The following is a 16,817-nucleotide window of genomic DNA, read 5'->3' as shown; positions in this document are numbered from 1 at the left end:
ATTTAATATCTTTTTGTCCGTGGAGACAAAGCAAGAAGTGGTGTCCTCAAATTGAAGAAAAAAGTTCAAGATAGATAGGAATGAATACAAGCAAAAGATGGAGAGAGACTGTCAGGGAAGTTGTGATGTCTGCACCACTAGAGATCTTTAAAAGCAGATGCCATATTTACTGTTGATTTTGCCATCTATAGAAGAGTGAACTAAATGGTCTTCTGGGGTGTCTTCCAGTACTATGATTTTGTAAGCTTGGTGACCTAGGAGGTCTTTTCCAGTTGTACGTAAGAAACATTCTCCTTTCATGGGGTGCAGGATGCCCAGACTTGATGCGGTGGTTGGCCTGTGGCAATGTAAACCCACCTTTCCTTCTTCTTGAGTTAGTATTAAACACTAGTCCACCGAGTGTGCTGTGGCCTTTTGGGCATTTGAAATTAACCAACTACCCAGGGCTCATCATGCCAGAGGAAGGCAATGAGACTTTCCAGCCTTGTGAGCAGGGCATGTCCTTGGAAAAGGTAAGGTGCTGTCTTGCTGCAGGAACTACTGAGGCCAGTTCAGTGGCTTGCCTTTTATTATGGGCTGGATTGCAATGGAGGGAGCTGGCATTTTCTTAATATAAAGCTCCTTCTGGTGGCTTGATAACTCATATTTAAATAACTGCAGCATATTCCCAGCACTGAGCAAGCACATGGTTATGCCCTGCTAGCTGCCCTTTACTGTGTATTGTAAAGTGTAAGACAGCAGGATTGTGAGTGGCTGTGATTTAAATGACTAAATTTACTCTAGATTAAATGTTTGCCTTTCATGTTTGATTTCTCATTAACTGAGTCAAGTACACAGTCTTATTCTTGTTTATAAACTTGCAGCTTTCTCTTTTGAAGCCTAATAATAAGTTCTCCCCTCTGGTTGTTTAATGTATCACTTGTGATTCCGTTTTGACAAATCTCTCAGCAGTTCAGAAAACTCTTTGTTACAAGGAAATAAATATCCTGCTGACTCAATGGGGAAGAAATGCTTTTTGTCCTTTGAAAAATGTTGCAGCCCTGTAGATTGGTCAGTGTTACTTATCTGAATAGTGCTATTGTAGAGAGGAAAAGGGTACTTTATTGGGCCAAAGAGCATTCAAGGGTACTGAAGTATGTAGGGCAAGGTTATCAAGGCTTTACTTTGGTAATGTCTATTTCTGCTTTGAAAGAACATCTTACATGTGATATTTGTCTTTGTTAAATGCCTTGCCTTTACTATTGCACTAGCTTTTCTTTTTTAATTACAAAATGCTGACAAGATGTTTTGCAGTGACATATTATAACTACGTTAACCAGGTGCATTAGGATCTGTGGGTATGGCAGTTGATGCTTTCTCTTTGTCACTTGTATAATGAACCTTCTGCCTGCACAGAATAAAATATTTATCTGGAATGCAGGCTAAAGTAAATGTTGGAGACTGGAGGAGTTAAAAGCAGGCTGCCTGCAGTGAATAATTGTTATAATCTCATTGTCCTTTGCAAAATTGTTAATTAATGCATTTACTAAGCAGACTGTGTTTGCAGGAGTCCCACAGAAGTCAAGTTGTTGTACTCCTGTGCATCTGTTAGCTTGCTGTGTTTTTAGCATACTTAATGCATGGTTCCCGAAGTTTCCTCTTCAGAGAGACTGTATGTTAGGGGGGATGTCTTGTAATGCTCTTCCCCTTCTCTCCCCTGCATTTCTTTCTTTGAAATAAGAAAGAAAACACCTGAAGGAGGCTCGTAAACTAGTGCATAAAGCTTGAGGATCCTCCATCATCAATATGATGCCTGCTAGGGATGTGGGGCTGTTAGTTTATTTGCCGGTGTTCTCTGGAGTTTTCTCTGCAAGAAGCAAATGGTATCAATTGTGTGTACTTTGCCTGCTCTAGTTCCAAGTTCTTTTTGTTATTTAGTATTTATATTTCTATATCAACCAGAAGATCCACTTTGGGATTTTGACCATTCCTGGTAAGCAGCAGTGTAAATAGTGTAAGGAAACAATATTTCAGGTGAAGAGATCCAGGCAAAAAATTATCTATTGTTGTCAGTTTCTTTGTAGACATTAATGGAAAGAAGTTTTTTTTTAAAAACAGAATGAATTAATTTTTAGGTTGTTTCCTGTGTGAGAGGAAATATGGGAGGAAGAAAAGAAAGTAGGAAAGTCCTTTTTTTTAAAAGTAGCAAATAGAGAGGTTTGGTGATTGGAGGCAAGAACTGACATCTTGGGAGCAGATGAGAGGAAACAGGATGTGTCAGTAAATCATGAACAGCCTCAAAACTCAAGGCAAGCAATCCATAAATAATAGAGAACAGAGAGTCCAAGGAGGAAGGGGGAAAACAGCAACACATGAGCTAATAAAAAGGTATTTGCAACATGGTTTGGTCAGGAATGGTACTGGGGGAAGATTGCATTAGGAAAGCCAGAGAGAACATGATGTGACAGCAGGATTGACCAGTTCCTGCGTAAAAAAATGTATGTGTGTGAGAGGATATGACACACATGACACAGGACAAGGGATGGGGGAACACCATTATTCAGACAAAATCAGCAAAATGGAGATGTGAAGACCAAAGCAGGGATGGATAGACTTCTTTTCAAGAAGAGAGCAGTGTCAGTGTGGGGACTTTCTGAGCAGGGAGACACTGAATATGGTAATGTTGGGTGTACAAAGACACAGAGGAAATAGGATGAGAATAATTCCTGGAGAACTAAAGGAGCAGAAGCAAAATAATTTCTGTGTCTGATGGGAAAGGAGGAGGGAAAATGCAGGAGGATGAGTCAGATGTGCAAATGCCTAACAGTTTTGTGTCCTTTTTTTGTTCTTTTTCTTGGTAGAAAGTTGGCAAGAGCTTGAATGGATAAAGAATAGGAGGCAGAATGAATTATGGAGGTGGATTTATTTTTATCAGAAAAGCTAGGGGAATGCCAGAGAAACTGATGGGGGAAGTAATTCTGGCCTCCACATTCTGCTGGAGCTGCTTTCTCCTGAGCTGAAGTGGTGGTGTGGTATAAATGGAGATGATCTGGGATGGAAGCTTGGAAAATGAGGCCTTGTGAAGTGTGAAAAGGTAAGAAAGACCTTATTAATGGAAGAGAGAAAGGAAAGCAGTGAGGAGGGGGATGAAAGCAAACAGAAGTTTTTGCTGTGTACTAAGCACCCGATGCAACTGAGTTGTGGAAAAGCTGACAGACATGAAGTGGAATGAGCTGGAAAAAGCAGACTGTGCTAATAGAGGCAGTTGTAGAACAAGGGCTCTGCAGCCTCAGTCAAAGCAGACCTGAAGATGTGAGACCAAGGAGATGGGCATCCATGGGTGCAGGCATCTCATCTGCACAGAAGTTGCCATCGCTGAGAGTTCAACTTAAGAAAAGAGAGAGTCAAGGTTCGTGACAAGCTGGATCTGTGGTAGACAGCAGCAATACTGAGTGTGTGAGAAGAGAGGACTCTGTTTACTGGAATAAAGTATCTCTGTTTAATTAGGTCAGTTATTTTAAGTTAGAACACATTATTTCATAATGTTTGGCAGTATCTGTAAAAATAGGATTAAAAAAAATCAACAAATACATATAATTGAAAACCAGCTCCCAGTTACTGCCTTAGACAGCTGATTTGTAGTTATTTGGTGAATATGCTGGGATAAACCAGGAATCACACTGCTGAGTGGAGAAATTCTGGAAGAGTGAAGGGTGATCACAGCAGCCCGTCCAGTGGGGTCTGCCCAGAATCCAGCCCAACCTCTGCTTGCTACTGGGTTCAACCAGGACCAGCCACCAGCACTGTGCACTCTGACACTTAGTGCTTCCCAGCCTCCCACAGTTTGGATTTTCAGAGTCAGTCATTTCTTTTTCCATTCCTAATTCTTCCTGTCTGTCTGTGGGCTAATCACTGCTCAGAGGGGAAGCCGTGCCTCTGCCAGAAGAGGTTGCTGCTGTTCTCTTCACCTCCTCCAATTTTCAAGCTAGCTCACCTGTCATTTCAGGCATTTAGCTGAAAGCAGTGGGAATTGTGAAACTTTAATGTTTCCCAGACTGTAGTCTGCCACATTAACAAATCTTTCACTTTTCAGAAGATGATAGTGTCAATCATGGTGACAGGCTGAAAGGCACCGTTCATTGTTAATTAATTATTAGCTGTCAACTAGAAGACTTTGTTGAACTAAGAATGTTCAGGCAGATTGTGGATTTCCTCTTTTTTAAACTTTATGTTTAAAGGACACTAAATACCCTTAATTATCAAAGTAAGTTGAAATCCTTTCATACCTCTTTCTTCTGCAGGTGACTGCTTCAGGTACAATATTAATTATAAATAAAATGAAGATTCTGTAGCTCCTTATTGCTGATTTATGTTTTCATAATGGATGAACTAAAAAGGAAGACATTTCCTTTCTTTGCTTTGGTAACAGCCTGTTATTCCTCGTCTGCCTCCGAGTTCTGTTGGAGGGAGGAAACAAACAAAGGAAAAGAAACTTACGTTCCTGGAGAAGGCCTGAGGTCCATATAACCTGAAATAGGGACCAGGACTTTGTGTCTGACTCCACCTCGTAAGTCACTGGATTTGAGTTGTTGGAATATTTCAGTTTCACTACTTATGTCTGTAAGACTTTGACCAGGAAAGTGAGGGTAGCTTTCTCACTGGGGTTCATTCGGGTGGAAATGAATTTGTATGGCTTTTCCTAAGTAATGATCTGATTTCCCAGCAGTTCTGGGCATGCCCAGCCATCCCTGTAGAGCTTTCTGATACGAGAGCCTTACAGTCAAATGTGAAGATGCCCATATGGACACTTAAGGTTGAGGGGCAATGAGGAGTCTTCAGTCCAGGAAGGCACTTGTGTACTTAAGTTGTTGCAGAATGTGTCTGCAAGTTTGCAAACGGTGGCCAATCCTCTATCCATTTGGGCCTGCTAAACACAGAGGGATACAGAAATACCTACCTACCTCATAGGAGTACTCTGAGGCTTAATTAATGCATATGGGTAAAATGCTTTGAGATTCTCAGGTCATAATGATACTTAGCACTTTATATCTTCAAAGCCCCATACCCAATGCAAAGGAACTAATCCCAAACTAATTAGGCAAAAGGCATTATGAAAGTGCCAAGTGTTGTTATTTGCCTTAAAGTATTATTATTTAATCACAAATTGCCTCAAAGTGAAGTGTGACTGTATGAGATTAGAGACATGGTAATTAAGGCCACGATTTAATATTTTAAAATTATTTAGCATACTTCAATGCAGCTCTTGAATTATTTTTTTTTCATTCTTTCCCAAGCACCCAGCACACATTTTAATTTTTATAAACATTGCATCCTCGTCACTTAATAGGCTTTCCTTCTTCTCTCAGTTATGTGCCCATAGGATGTTGCAGTGCTGACGGAAGATAGTTTGGTGAACAAGGATTTGGCCAAGTTGGAATGTAGCAGACCGAGTGTGTATGAATTAAATATGACAAGAAGGAAATGTGTAAATAAAGTCATTCTTGCGTGTGTAGTAGATATATTTATGTATGTGCTATGTAAGTTCTACAATGCAAAAACAGCTATGAAAGCATCTGTCACCCCACATTACTTATTCTGCCTTTGAGACACAAGCTGTGGCAGATCTTCTTGAAGATGACATTTCTCTGTGTGTCAGGGAGCAGCTGTAGTTGTTCTACTGATTTGAGAAGCAGTGGCTTTGGGTAAACAGTCTGGTAAAATTCACCCCTGTGTACAGAATCTCAGCAGAAGGTTCAAGAACCACTTCTCTTCTAGATAAACCTGTCTTAAAGGTGGAAGTGAATGGGAAGACCTTGTGTACAGTAGATTTCATCTGCAATGTTATGGTGAGTTTAGGGAAAATCTGTTAGTGGGAATTAACTACCTTTGCTGCTTCTTCTAAAACAGTAAAAGAGATTTATTTTTCAGGTACAAGTTGAAGCTCATAGTTACATGAGGATTGGAGGCAGCATGACCATACTGTGCCAGTGTAACTTCACAGACCTTGGTGGAGATAAATCCAGTCTTCTTACTGCTGTGAGATTATAATTAACAGTGAGGTTCAACAAGCAAGTTTGTGGGATAGGAAGGTGTCATAGTGACAGTGGACCTGTCACTGAGTGAGCCTTGTGTGGCATGCAGCCAACGTCATGATGTAGTGAAAACTCAGTAGCAGCCATGCAGATATTAACCATACTCTAGTCAGAAGATATGTCACTAGCAGGAGAAAGGCAGGGAATCACATAGCTCCAGACTTCAACACCACCATGCTTCCTTAGGAGTTTCACTGCAACAGGTAGAATTACTTCCAAAATGAAGTAGTGGTCTGTATGACAGCAGCACTATCATCATCATCTTTATCTTTGTGTGTGAGATTACATTTGTAAATTGTAATTATTTGACATGTCCCCAATCAAAGTAACTTTGGGATTCTTTTGTAGAGCAATGGTTTCCTGTAAACTATAGCAAAAGTTTGTAAAGTGAATTTTCACAGAGCCATGAAAACACATTGCTCTGAACTCTGCACAGGGGGGTTCTGGAGGTAAAGTAACTTCCAGCATTTTTGTTTTCATGCCTTGAAAGTTTTTGGATCCTATTTTTTGGGAGTAAGCTGTTATGTTCCTGACTGGTCTTGGACAAGATTCAAGACTAGGAAGTGTTGACAGTGGTCTGCATGAAATCAGTCAGAGAGAATTCCTTACATAGCAGTTGGTAAGGCTGGGCCTAGGTGTGGAATAGCTTGAAGGATGTGTCTCAGTTACTCTGAGAGACGCAAAACATTGAATGCTTGAATGCAATTTTGAAACAGGCAAATTTTGAGGGGCTTCCTTATGCAGACGTGTTCACTTGCAAGGCTCAGAGTTCTATCAGTTATGTTCTTTATTTTGCATAACGCAATGGCTGAAAGAAATTCAGCTACTGGAATGCAAAGCTCATATGCAGGGGACCAGATGTTCAACAGTGAAACTGAAGTAGCTTCCCTGACTTCACAGCACCTGAGGATGCAGTGCTGGACAGTGGAACTGGGGCTGCAACACACAACTCTCTGACTCCTCCAAGCTTGAGACAGTTTGTCTTTATTTTCCTAGTTTGCTTTTACTGAAGTGTTCAAGTCTTTTGCAGTGTAGGTGCGCTGCTTTTGCAACTAAAGGCAAATATCAGCTAACCTTTCCTCCTCATTTTGCTTTCGTTCCTTCATTAGAAATGAAAGCAAAAATCTTCCATCCTAACAAAAACCATCAATGTTTTAAAATCAGTAACTGAGCCCAGGAACTTGAACTTGTGCTTAGATACATGAATGTGGTTTTGTAGTAATCTCATTACCAGTATGTATTTTGATATAACTTCAGGGGTACAGAGAACCTAGTGATCAACTGTGAGTGCTCCAAACAAGCTGGTTCATCCTGGAGAACTGAAGCAGTTATTGAATAGGCTGACAGGAAACACTCTCCTGATGCTTAATGCTAAGGGAGGAATAGGGTGAAGAGATGAAACAGTGAGGTCTGATGTACTTGGGATTGTATTTTGGTTAATCTTCATCAGCTCCTTTTGTGTTAGAAGGGGCCAGTATGGATTGTGAAGAAGAGAGCTCTGGCTGGTGAAAATCAGTGTGGCTCTGCTGAAAAGCTGTCAGTCTTCACCAGCTCAGCACCTGACCTGTGTGCCTCTACGATGATAAAAACCTGCTGAGGAGTCCAAAACATGGTGTTGCCACACCCAAACATACATTGGGACAAGTGACATTAATGTCCTCCCACTGCTTACACACCTTGGGGAAAGATGAGGTGAAATGAAGTGCTGACCTGAATGACGAGAGCCCCCAAGGAGATAGGTGCTATCAAAATGCCATCTAGATAAATAAGGACCTAAACTCCTAGTATCTTAAGTAGCTAGACTATTGATTAAAGAATCATGATAAATGAGTAGAGGGCTGTGAATTAAATCAATACCATCAACCTTAAGAAGTCAATCTCCTCTACCAGCTTGAACAGAGACACTAAAAAAAATGCACTCAGGAGAACCACAAATCCTTGGGCTGATGGTGGCCTTGAGGCTTTAAGTTTTTCTCTGCCATTTCTTTTTTCCTTTGTTTCTCTGAATAAGCTTTAAAGAACTGGTAGAAGAGATGTTTATGCTTGCAAATATTTTGTAGTTCACAAAATTAAGTAAGACTACCTATCACCAAAACCTGGGCTTTGGAGAAGCTGAGGATGCCTTTAGGCCATTTTTATGCAGCTTTTCGAGACAGATTTTTCTGTGGCAATTGAGCTGAAAGTTATAGGGTCAGATTCTCGGCTATGTTGAACAGACATTGAGCCTTTTGATGGGAAGTTCATGCCTGCAAAGAAAAGCCCTAAAATTGATTTATTTCTTGAAAAGGTGAACATGTGCTTCGGAGAGTCTGCAAAAAATAAGTATTTCTATAGGGATCAGAGAGAGAAAAGTGATCAGGTTCTGAAAAATTAAGTACCCTTGATCTGTGATGTGCTTCTCTGGATGAGACCTGGGAGGGGGTAGTTGGCCGCTTTCACAAGCCAGGTATGGGAGCAGACTAAAAGTGGTGGTGCTCAGCTGAATCCGAGCACGTGTTTTCCAGCAGGGCTCTGCATGGACAAGTGTTTGGTTAGAGATCTGTTTCTCAGGTCATCTTGGCCTTTTTATGTAAGCTCCAGCAAAGTCATGTAACCTTTTCTCATCTCTGTTTTTCCATATATTAAAGAGAAATGATCTTTTATGTGCCTGCGTTATTGGATGCTGAGATGATTCATGATTTCCCATTTCTTATTACTTCTTTCTTTTATTCTTGCAGCAGAATTGCTCCAGGGTTTCTTAAAGTACCTTCCTTCATTTGCCTACATATCTAAAAAAACAAAGATGTCGCAACCACTGTTCAGCTGGTTGGTTGGAAGGACTGCTAAAGATGTTTGTAGGAAGTATTACTTTTTGTGGGAGAAGTCCTAGAACACCCAGTCCTTGTTTTGCCCTTCAAATTGCTTTATTCTTTAGTGATGGTTAATTTTAGAGGTTATAGGTATGCTATTTGTGTCTGACTGTGAGGAAGATACTTTCATCAGGGTTTCTGCACTGAGATAGGATTCAATAAGCATAGACATTATCCACACAGGTGTATTTTCATGATGCTCTTTTTGGAGAGTTTTATCCAAATCAGAGTCTGTGAACAACCTATTTCTGACTGTATATAGCCATTGCTATGAGAGTTTGGCTTATAATGCTATTAAGATGCTTTCCTAATACTAATATTGAGAATTGTATCTATGCTGGTAAACTGTATGTATGTTGATTTTAATAGAGCACCCTCTTGTCATCATTTTTAGGATGAAATTAACCCTCTGTGCATATCTGGCACTTGTGCATCACTTGAGTCATCTTTTGATGTATTAATTGTGATTGAAATCATATGTAGCTCTTCTGCTAGTTTACTTCACAGAAGTGAATTTCCTTCAAGTGAGGTAGCAACTCTTAAAGCAGAAATGCTCTCCTTCCCAGCAGCATCCTCATCTTCACATTGCTGATGTTCCCAACTGAAATGAGGAAGCAAGCTCTCAAAAAACCTGCTGGAGAGTAGTGGTCAGAGTGATCGCTTGGGAGCAAGTTGTCATTGATGATCATTTATAGAGGCCAATAAACTCAGCAAGTGCTAGTGCATAGCAAAGAGAAGTCCACCAGAAATTCGATGTCTACTCCAGGGAATTTCAGTTCAGTTTTTTGTAAGGGTGACAGACATTCAAAAAGATCAGTGGTGCACTAGGACATCAAATCGTGTTTGATCTTTACATGATATTTCTTTGTCGCAGAAATTTGTATTAAAGAAGCACAAAGTTAAGGAAATATTTGCTGTTGTTGGAAAGATTTTCCCAAATCATGATTATAGAAAACTAAAAAAAAAAGAAAAAAAAAAATTAAAAAATGGACTTAATTAGAAGTGCTAAATGAGGATCATAATGAGATATCCAAAGTCTTGACAAGTGAATTTAATCACTTTCTGATCCCAACAGCCACACAATTGAACTCTTTCTTAGCATAATTAAGCAAGTGACAATGAGGATGCTATTCCAAGACATGGTAATGAGATGCTGTGGGGCCTGAATTCAGCTGGAGGGGATTTCCTATTAAATATTTATTGTATGTGCAGCTTCTTCAGTAGCTAGAAATACAGAAAAGGAAATTTAGCCAAATAGAACCTCTTTTCTGAAATTAATCTGTGAAAAGCTGAAGAACTATGGTCACTTGGTTTTGGACTGACTATTATTTTTGGCCTGGAGGCTGCATTCAGAATCAATAAAAATCATCGGTTATAAAGGAGGAAAATAAATTGGAGGAAGTTAGAATGTAGGAAAATAAAAATGGAAAGGGAATGAAAAAGAAATAAGAATGTGACAAATCAATTAGGGAGAGCAGAAATGACAAAAGTCAACAGGAATTAACTAATGATGGGCTGTAGAATGCTGAAAGACCAGAAGGTTTAAGGGGGGGGGGGGGGGGGGGGAATGTGTAGAAAAGAAATAACTGGATAACAGAGAGAATGGTATGAAGCAGTGAACTGAAATAGGACTTTTAAGCACAGTAAACATTTAATTCTGGAGATCCAGGGAGAAAAGAGGTACGCTTTCATCACATTACTTTAGACACTTTATGGGGTTATGGAAGTCATGGCCAACCTATATTTAACTGAAACTGTTGAAGAAAAACTCTATCAAGGCCCCAGGGATTTATAACACATTCACACATACACAAGCCAAAGTAGAATGCAGAAGAATGCTATTTAGGCTACAAAACTGAGCTGAGGCCTTCACAGCTATTGATTTCCCTATCTCTAAGCAAATAATCTGCTTTAATGTTCCTCAAATGTTCTAGTCATCTTCTGTACTGTCCTATGATTATCCATATGATAAAGGGAAAAATAGAGGCAGAGCCAAGTTCATTCCTTGCTAGTCTGGGAGCACCTAAATTTAGGTTGGATGGTGTTGGTAGTGGTTTCTTTTAAATGCAATGTGCTCATGAGGAAATGTGTTCATGAATGCCTTCTTATTCCAGGTTGGAATGTGCAGGGGCAATAGGACCCGAGTCCTATTGTGGTCAACAGAGTTGTGCTGGTGTAGGGGGACTTGAGGTCATGGAGGTGGTTGTAGATTGTTCTGTGCAGAGCCTACCAAGCTCTGATGCTTGAGGAGCAGGCTCTTACCCTGCTTCCATGCCTTGACTGCCCTTGAGGGCTGCCGTAAGCGCAAGGACTGTGGTTCTTCCTGGCCTTTGGCAAAGTGTTTTTGGATGTTCTCTGCACCCAGCTTATATTCTCCATGGTTTTGAGAAGCAGATAGCAGAAAAAGGAATGAGATCTGGGAAAGTAGTGGAGTATTACTGGCTCCCATGCAGAAACTGTAACCTTTCCCTTTTTCCTCTCACTCATCTCTTCAGCTCTTTGACCTAACTGATCATCTTTCCCTGGCTGTTTGAATGATGTTTCTGGAGTATATTAGAATCCCAACGCAAAACTGCTATGTAAATAATAGTAATTCCTGTCATACTTGCTAAATGGCACTCATAATTTAAAAAAGTTTTTGGCAATAGCATCAAATTAACTTGATGAGAAAGCTCTTTTTTCTTCTTAAAGTACTGTGAAAGCTGTGAGACAGGAGGTGCAATTAATTATCTCACTTGGATTAAAAGCTCTTTTATTTGATATTTGATCTCTTATTACTTGATTCCCCACAAAATTGCTGGTAACATGCAGTCCCACTTAATAGCTCATTAGCACTCCAGTGTGGTATTTGTAAGGTGGTCAGGTTTGTGTATAATAAAGCAGTTGCTGGCTAGCAGTGAATGACTTCAGCTGTAATTAATTAATTAAATGTGTGTAAAACATGGTTCATTAGCAAGGTGTGTGACAATCTCTTAGTGTCCAATGCTGTCCCTCTAATCGTGTAATGGGCATGATGCTGCTGCAGCATTGCTTCATTAGTTTCCTGCTTCTGCTAGTGTTGTTTAGGTAAAAATGATTTCCAGGGCTTGTTCCAGTGATGTGGTAGCTTTGGAAGGAATGGTTTATGGTAACCAATCGAACAGCATTTCTTACTGTTTTCACTTAAACCCCACACAATTAGAAATTATTACTATAGCTTAGCAGCAGTAGCAGAACATTTGCTAGGGAAGCTGGAAATCTCAGTTCAACTGTAGTTCAGGCAATAACTATTCTTTATACTCAATTATGCACTGTATCCCATTAGGGAAGTCTGTGGTTTCCTGATGTAGGTTTTTTTCCCCTCTTCTGTGTTAAAGCAAGGTTGCAACTGGCTAGAAGTATATTAGAAATTGGTATGATTGCACAATTATTCTGCAGGCTATCTAACTTCTACCCACTATATTTACCTAGCACATTTAGAGATAGAGCAAAGTCAAGAGGTTCAGACCTTTAACCCAGGTGATGTTAAGTGTGGGAGAATGCTAATCTGGAGAATTCATGCACTTTGTGTTGTAAAGCCATTAGAAAGTAATCCTTCAGACCTACTAGTTCCAGAAATAGGTGAATACTTAGTCTTCTGGGCCTTGATGGTGATTGTTTGCAGAGGAAAATCTTGAAGAGAAGTTTATTTGCACCACTTGAAACCTTTTGCATTAAACCTCTGTGAAAATGGGGTTGCTTAATTCTGTCAACATCTTGTTTTGCTTTCATGAGTCAGGCAAAAACATTTCTGAGCTTTTGAGAGCCTGTGAATGTAGTGATAACAAAATCAATTAAAGGAAGTATGATTTTCCCTATTGTAGTGAATAGGGGCATTAGGAATATTGCTCTTCCTTTGTTTCAGATAGGTTCAGTCATGCTGAGCCTGAGGTTCAGATTCTGATGCTCCTGTAGTTGTTCTTGCCAAGGTGTTTCTGTTGCTGTATCGTTTTGTGGTTAGGAGGGCACGTGCATTTGTGTTGTTAATGTTATGGTTTGCTGCTGCTTTGTTTCTGAAATGACTTTCTGGAGAGCTTTGGCACCCTGTGATGTTGATATAAAAAGCCTGCAGTAAAGATGTTGTTGCCGTCTCTGGCTGTTGTTCAGAAATATGGTTTTACAGTGTTACTCTTGTATTTGACTGGTGCTTAATTAGCTTTGGGTGCTTGATATTTGCTGTAATCAGAGCTAGTGCAGGTAGTTCCCTTCTCCAAGGGATGCACTGGAAGTCAATAACGTTATGGTGGTACTAGAGCTTATGGTGGTACTAGAAAAGAACAATGTGTATCTCCTGGTTCTGGTGCCTTTCATGCAACCATTTTCACAACTAAGGCATGACTTATTTCAGGACTGTTTTCTCTTTGGAGTTAGTGTGCTAAGTTCTCTACGAAAAATAACCCTTGCTAGCTTTTTCCTGGCTGGAGAAATTCCCCTGCTTCCTCTGGATGAAGGACTTTCTTCTTCAGTTATGGAGATCACTGTGGTGTGACTTTGACCCAGGCCTGTGGATTGTGTTGTCTGAAATGTCACCTAAAATGTTACTGAAACACTGCAGTAAGCACAGAGATTTTATCTTTTTACTTAAAACATACCTAGTTATCAAGGACAGAAAGAAATAAAGTAACTAACTGCATGGGAAATGACACTAAGAACAGCGTCTCCAAGAGTTACCTACTTGCTCTCATTCCATTTTATTGCCATATGCCTGAACTTGGGCAGGTAGTTACAGGCCAAATATAAATGTGCAAAGCTGCTCTTCCCACCCCTCTGCCTTGAGCATCCCTCACATGCCAGTTATGTGCTGCCAATGCCTTCAAAGCCATTAGTCCTCATTTCAGTCTTTTAAAGTCTTATCTTCCAGAGTTCCCCTGTAACATGTTTCTTTCCAGAGGTAGGCAGTGAAACTTGTTCTTTTTGAGTAGTGATTTCTGAGTTGTTTTTTTTTTAATGCAGAGGGTTCCTTTAAAGCAGGATACATTATTTCCCCTTCCTTGAGTCTTCTTTCCCCCATTATTACAATTTTCAAGAAATGTAGATGCTCCTAATACAGGAGAGACCGTTCCACAGCTCTGCCTTTAATGGAGTGAGCAGATTGCAGTAAGAATGCGGTGCTGCTCAGTAAATTTAATGACTTTATGAAGATAAATGTTTCCCTTCCAAAGACCCTTCTTGTCAGAATACATTTAATACCGCCATTCCTTTGAGAACTAAATTCCTGTAGCACTTTGCAGCATATTAGCATGTTTTTCTCACCACATGAAATTGCACTTCAAGCAAGAAATAATAATGTTTCTGCATCCCCTTGTACATTTTTATTACTGCCAATGAATAGGAGTAAATTAACTATTATGGCTAACATTATTCACAGGGACAAATTCCTAACTCATTTTACAGAGAATAATAAATAACTGAATAAATAAGATGCCTTTAATTTTACATGTGAATTATCAAAGATTCCTCTGAGTAGAAGAAATAGGGGCAGCTGACTTTACAAACAAGATGCAGCTCTACAAGAGAAGTTAGATGTGTGTCCACACGTCTTTATTTTCTTTTGTCCTCCTGAAAGCATAAAAAATATCCTTATTATTACATGTGATTCCTATGAAAGTAGGTTTCTCTTGTCTGATTGTGTGTTTCTATGTATATTTATCCAAATACTAATCTGGGAGATGAGCCACATTTTGCTGTTAGTTGCTTGGATGCTGCTCTGATTGATGGCAATTATCGTATGGTTTATTTCATCCACAGACCTTGGAGTACTTTTTAAAGACAGAGTCATTGTAACCTTTTATAACAAGGGGAAATGATGCTCAGTGGTAGGTGTCTTGTAGTAGATTGGTTACTACATGTACTAGGTTGCATATGAGTCAAAGCTTCAGTAGGTCATGATGCCTCAGGCTATCTTGGAGATTACTTCATCACTTGACAGAACTGACCCTAAACAAAAGTGTTTTTTCAAAAGCAAAAAAAAAAAAAAAGAAATTATAGGGATCAGTCTTTATTTCAAGCATTTTAAAGTGTGATTAAAAAAAGATTATAAAAATATAAGCATACTTATTTGCTCATGAATATATTCACTCTGAGAAAAAATAATGCCATAAATAAATTCTTGCTCCTTCAAAATCTGATGGCAATAAAATATTTCATTGAACTAAAATGGTATTTAACCAGGACATTTTACAATTCTTCCTGAGTCTTTTAAAATTCCATTTCAAGTTCATGTCCTTAACCATTGTGTCTCTTTCTTGGTTTGTGTTTAAGCATGTGCACACTCATATCTATGTCGGCTGCATTCCTCAGCATTGCCTCATTGTCTTCTTCTAACAGTACTTGGGGATCCAGCAGTACCCTGCAGGTGAATTTGATTGGAGGTGCCGGATGTCTGCACTTGCTTAGGGTCTGAATATCCTTTCCCTAACACCTACTTCACTTGGCTAACCCACAAGGATCCGCCTTAAACCTTTAAACTGAAGAAAGAAATTTGCCACTTCCGCATATTGAGGTGAGAAGGGCCAGATTTTGTACAGATTCATTCTCAGAGCACTGCCACTGGGTGTCAGAGGTGGAGGAGGAAGTGAGTGTGTACCCATGTATTGTGGCATCTGGCTTTTTGGTTGAGTGACTCTGCATGTGTAACAGAAATTGCCATCAGTACTTTTTCTTGGAGGAGGGTTGCTGGAAGGGTGGAGTCTCCATGATTTAACATCCATCTCCACGGTTCTTGTGTTAGAAGTTTATGCTTTGATTTCTGTAAAGGTGAGCATGAAGATGTGTGGGTGCTGTTGTAAGAACTGAAGCTATTTAAAGGCAAGCCATGAAAAACATTTTTACTGAATGGGAAAGTACAGCAAAGCATTGGTGAAAAATGTCCATTTTATCTGTAAATTTCCAGTTCTTTACTGGAAGCCCCTCCAACCACCAGTATGAGAAATTTTTATCGTAAAGGTTTATTTGGTTTGGCTGGTCTTTTATTTTGTTGCAGAAGAAATGAGGGGCATCATAGGATCACAGAATAGTTTGGGTTTTGAAGGGACCTTAAAGCTCATCCCCCTGCCGCGGGCAGGGACATTTTTCACTCGACCAGGTTGCTCAAAGCCTTGTCCAGCCTGGCCTTCAACACTCCGCCGGCTCTCGCGGAGCGGGGGCGCGGACCGGACGCGGACAAGGCTTGGCAGCCGCGGGGTAACCAGGGCAGGCACGGCTGGGCCTCGACCCGTGCGGCTGCAGGCGCCGCAGCGGGCACTAGAGGGCGTCCTGACCGCGCCTTGAGCCAGGCGGGCGCTGCCGCTGCAGTTACGAGCCGGAGCATCCGCGCTGAATTCTCTTTTGTATCCGTTAGTCACATTTTTTTGTTCCTTCCCCTTCTCTGTTCCTCTGCAAAAACTGTTGTAAATTAAACAGTTACTTCTCTTCCTCTGGTTTCAAAGCATCAAAGATGTCTGTGAGCCCATTACCTTTGATGCTGATTTCCTGTTGGAATGCATGTTTTGGCGTTGCAACATCCTGAAAAAGTTTAATCTGAAGCAGAAGAACTGTAAAATGAAGAGAGCAATTATATACAGCCCAGAGCTCCGAGCAGCTGAAATGACAACAAAGTTTCATCTGTTTATTAGATCAGCTCTGTTTTGGATAAAATACCATTGGCGATTTATGAAGAGGAGAGCAGGACTTTGAAATTGAATATCTGCCAATTAAATCTGAAAATCTTAATATGAAATGCTTTTAAAAGTCAAACAACATCTATTAAACTTCCAGATTTAGTCAATGAGATCAGGCTGTAACCTTGGGTATGCACGGATGGAAAAACAGTGTGTACATGGCAGAACCTTACCTGGGAGAACAAGTGGGTCATCTTGTAGACAGAGAGGAGAAATGAGGA

This window comes from Pezoporus flaviventris, unplaced genomic scaffold, assembly GCF_033815535.1.
Source record: "Pezoporus flaviventris isolate CSIRO_AGI_PZ_B2104156 unplaced genomic scaffold, CSIRO_AGI_Pfla_v1 ptg000005l, whole genome shotgun sequence".
NCBI classification, from domain to species: domain Eukaryota; kingdom Metazoa; phylum Chordata; class Aves; order Psittaciformes; family Psittacidae; genus Pezoporus; species Pezoporus flaviventris.
Note: the sequence above shows the minus strand (reverse complement) of the source record.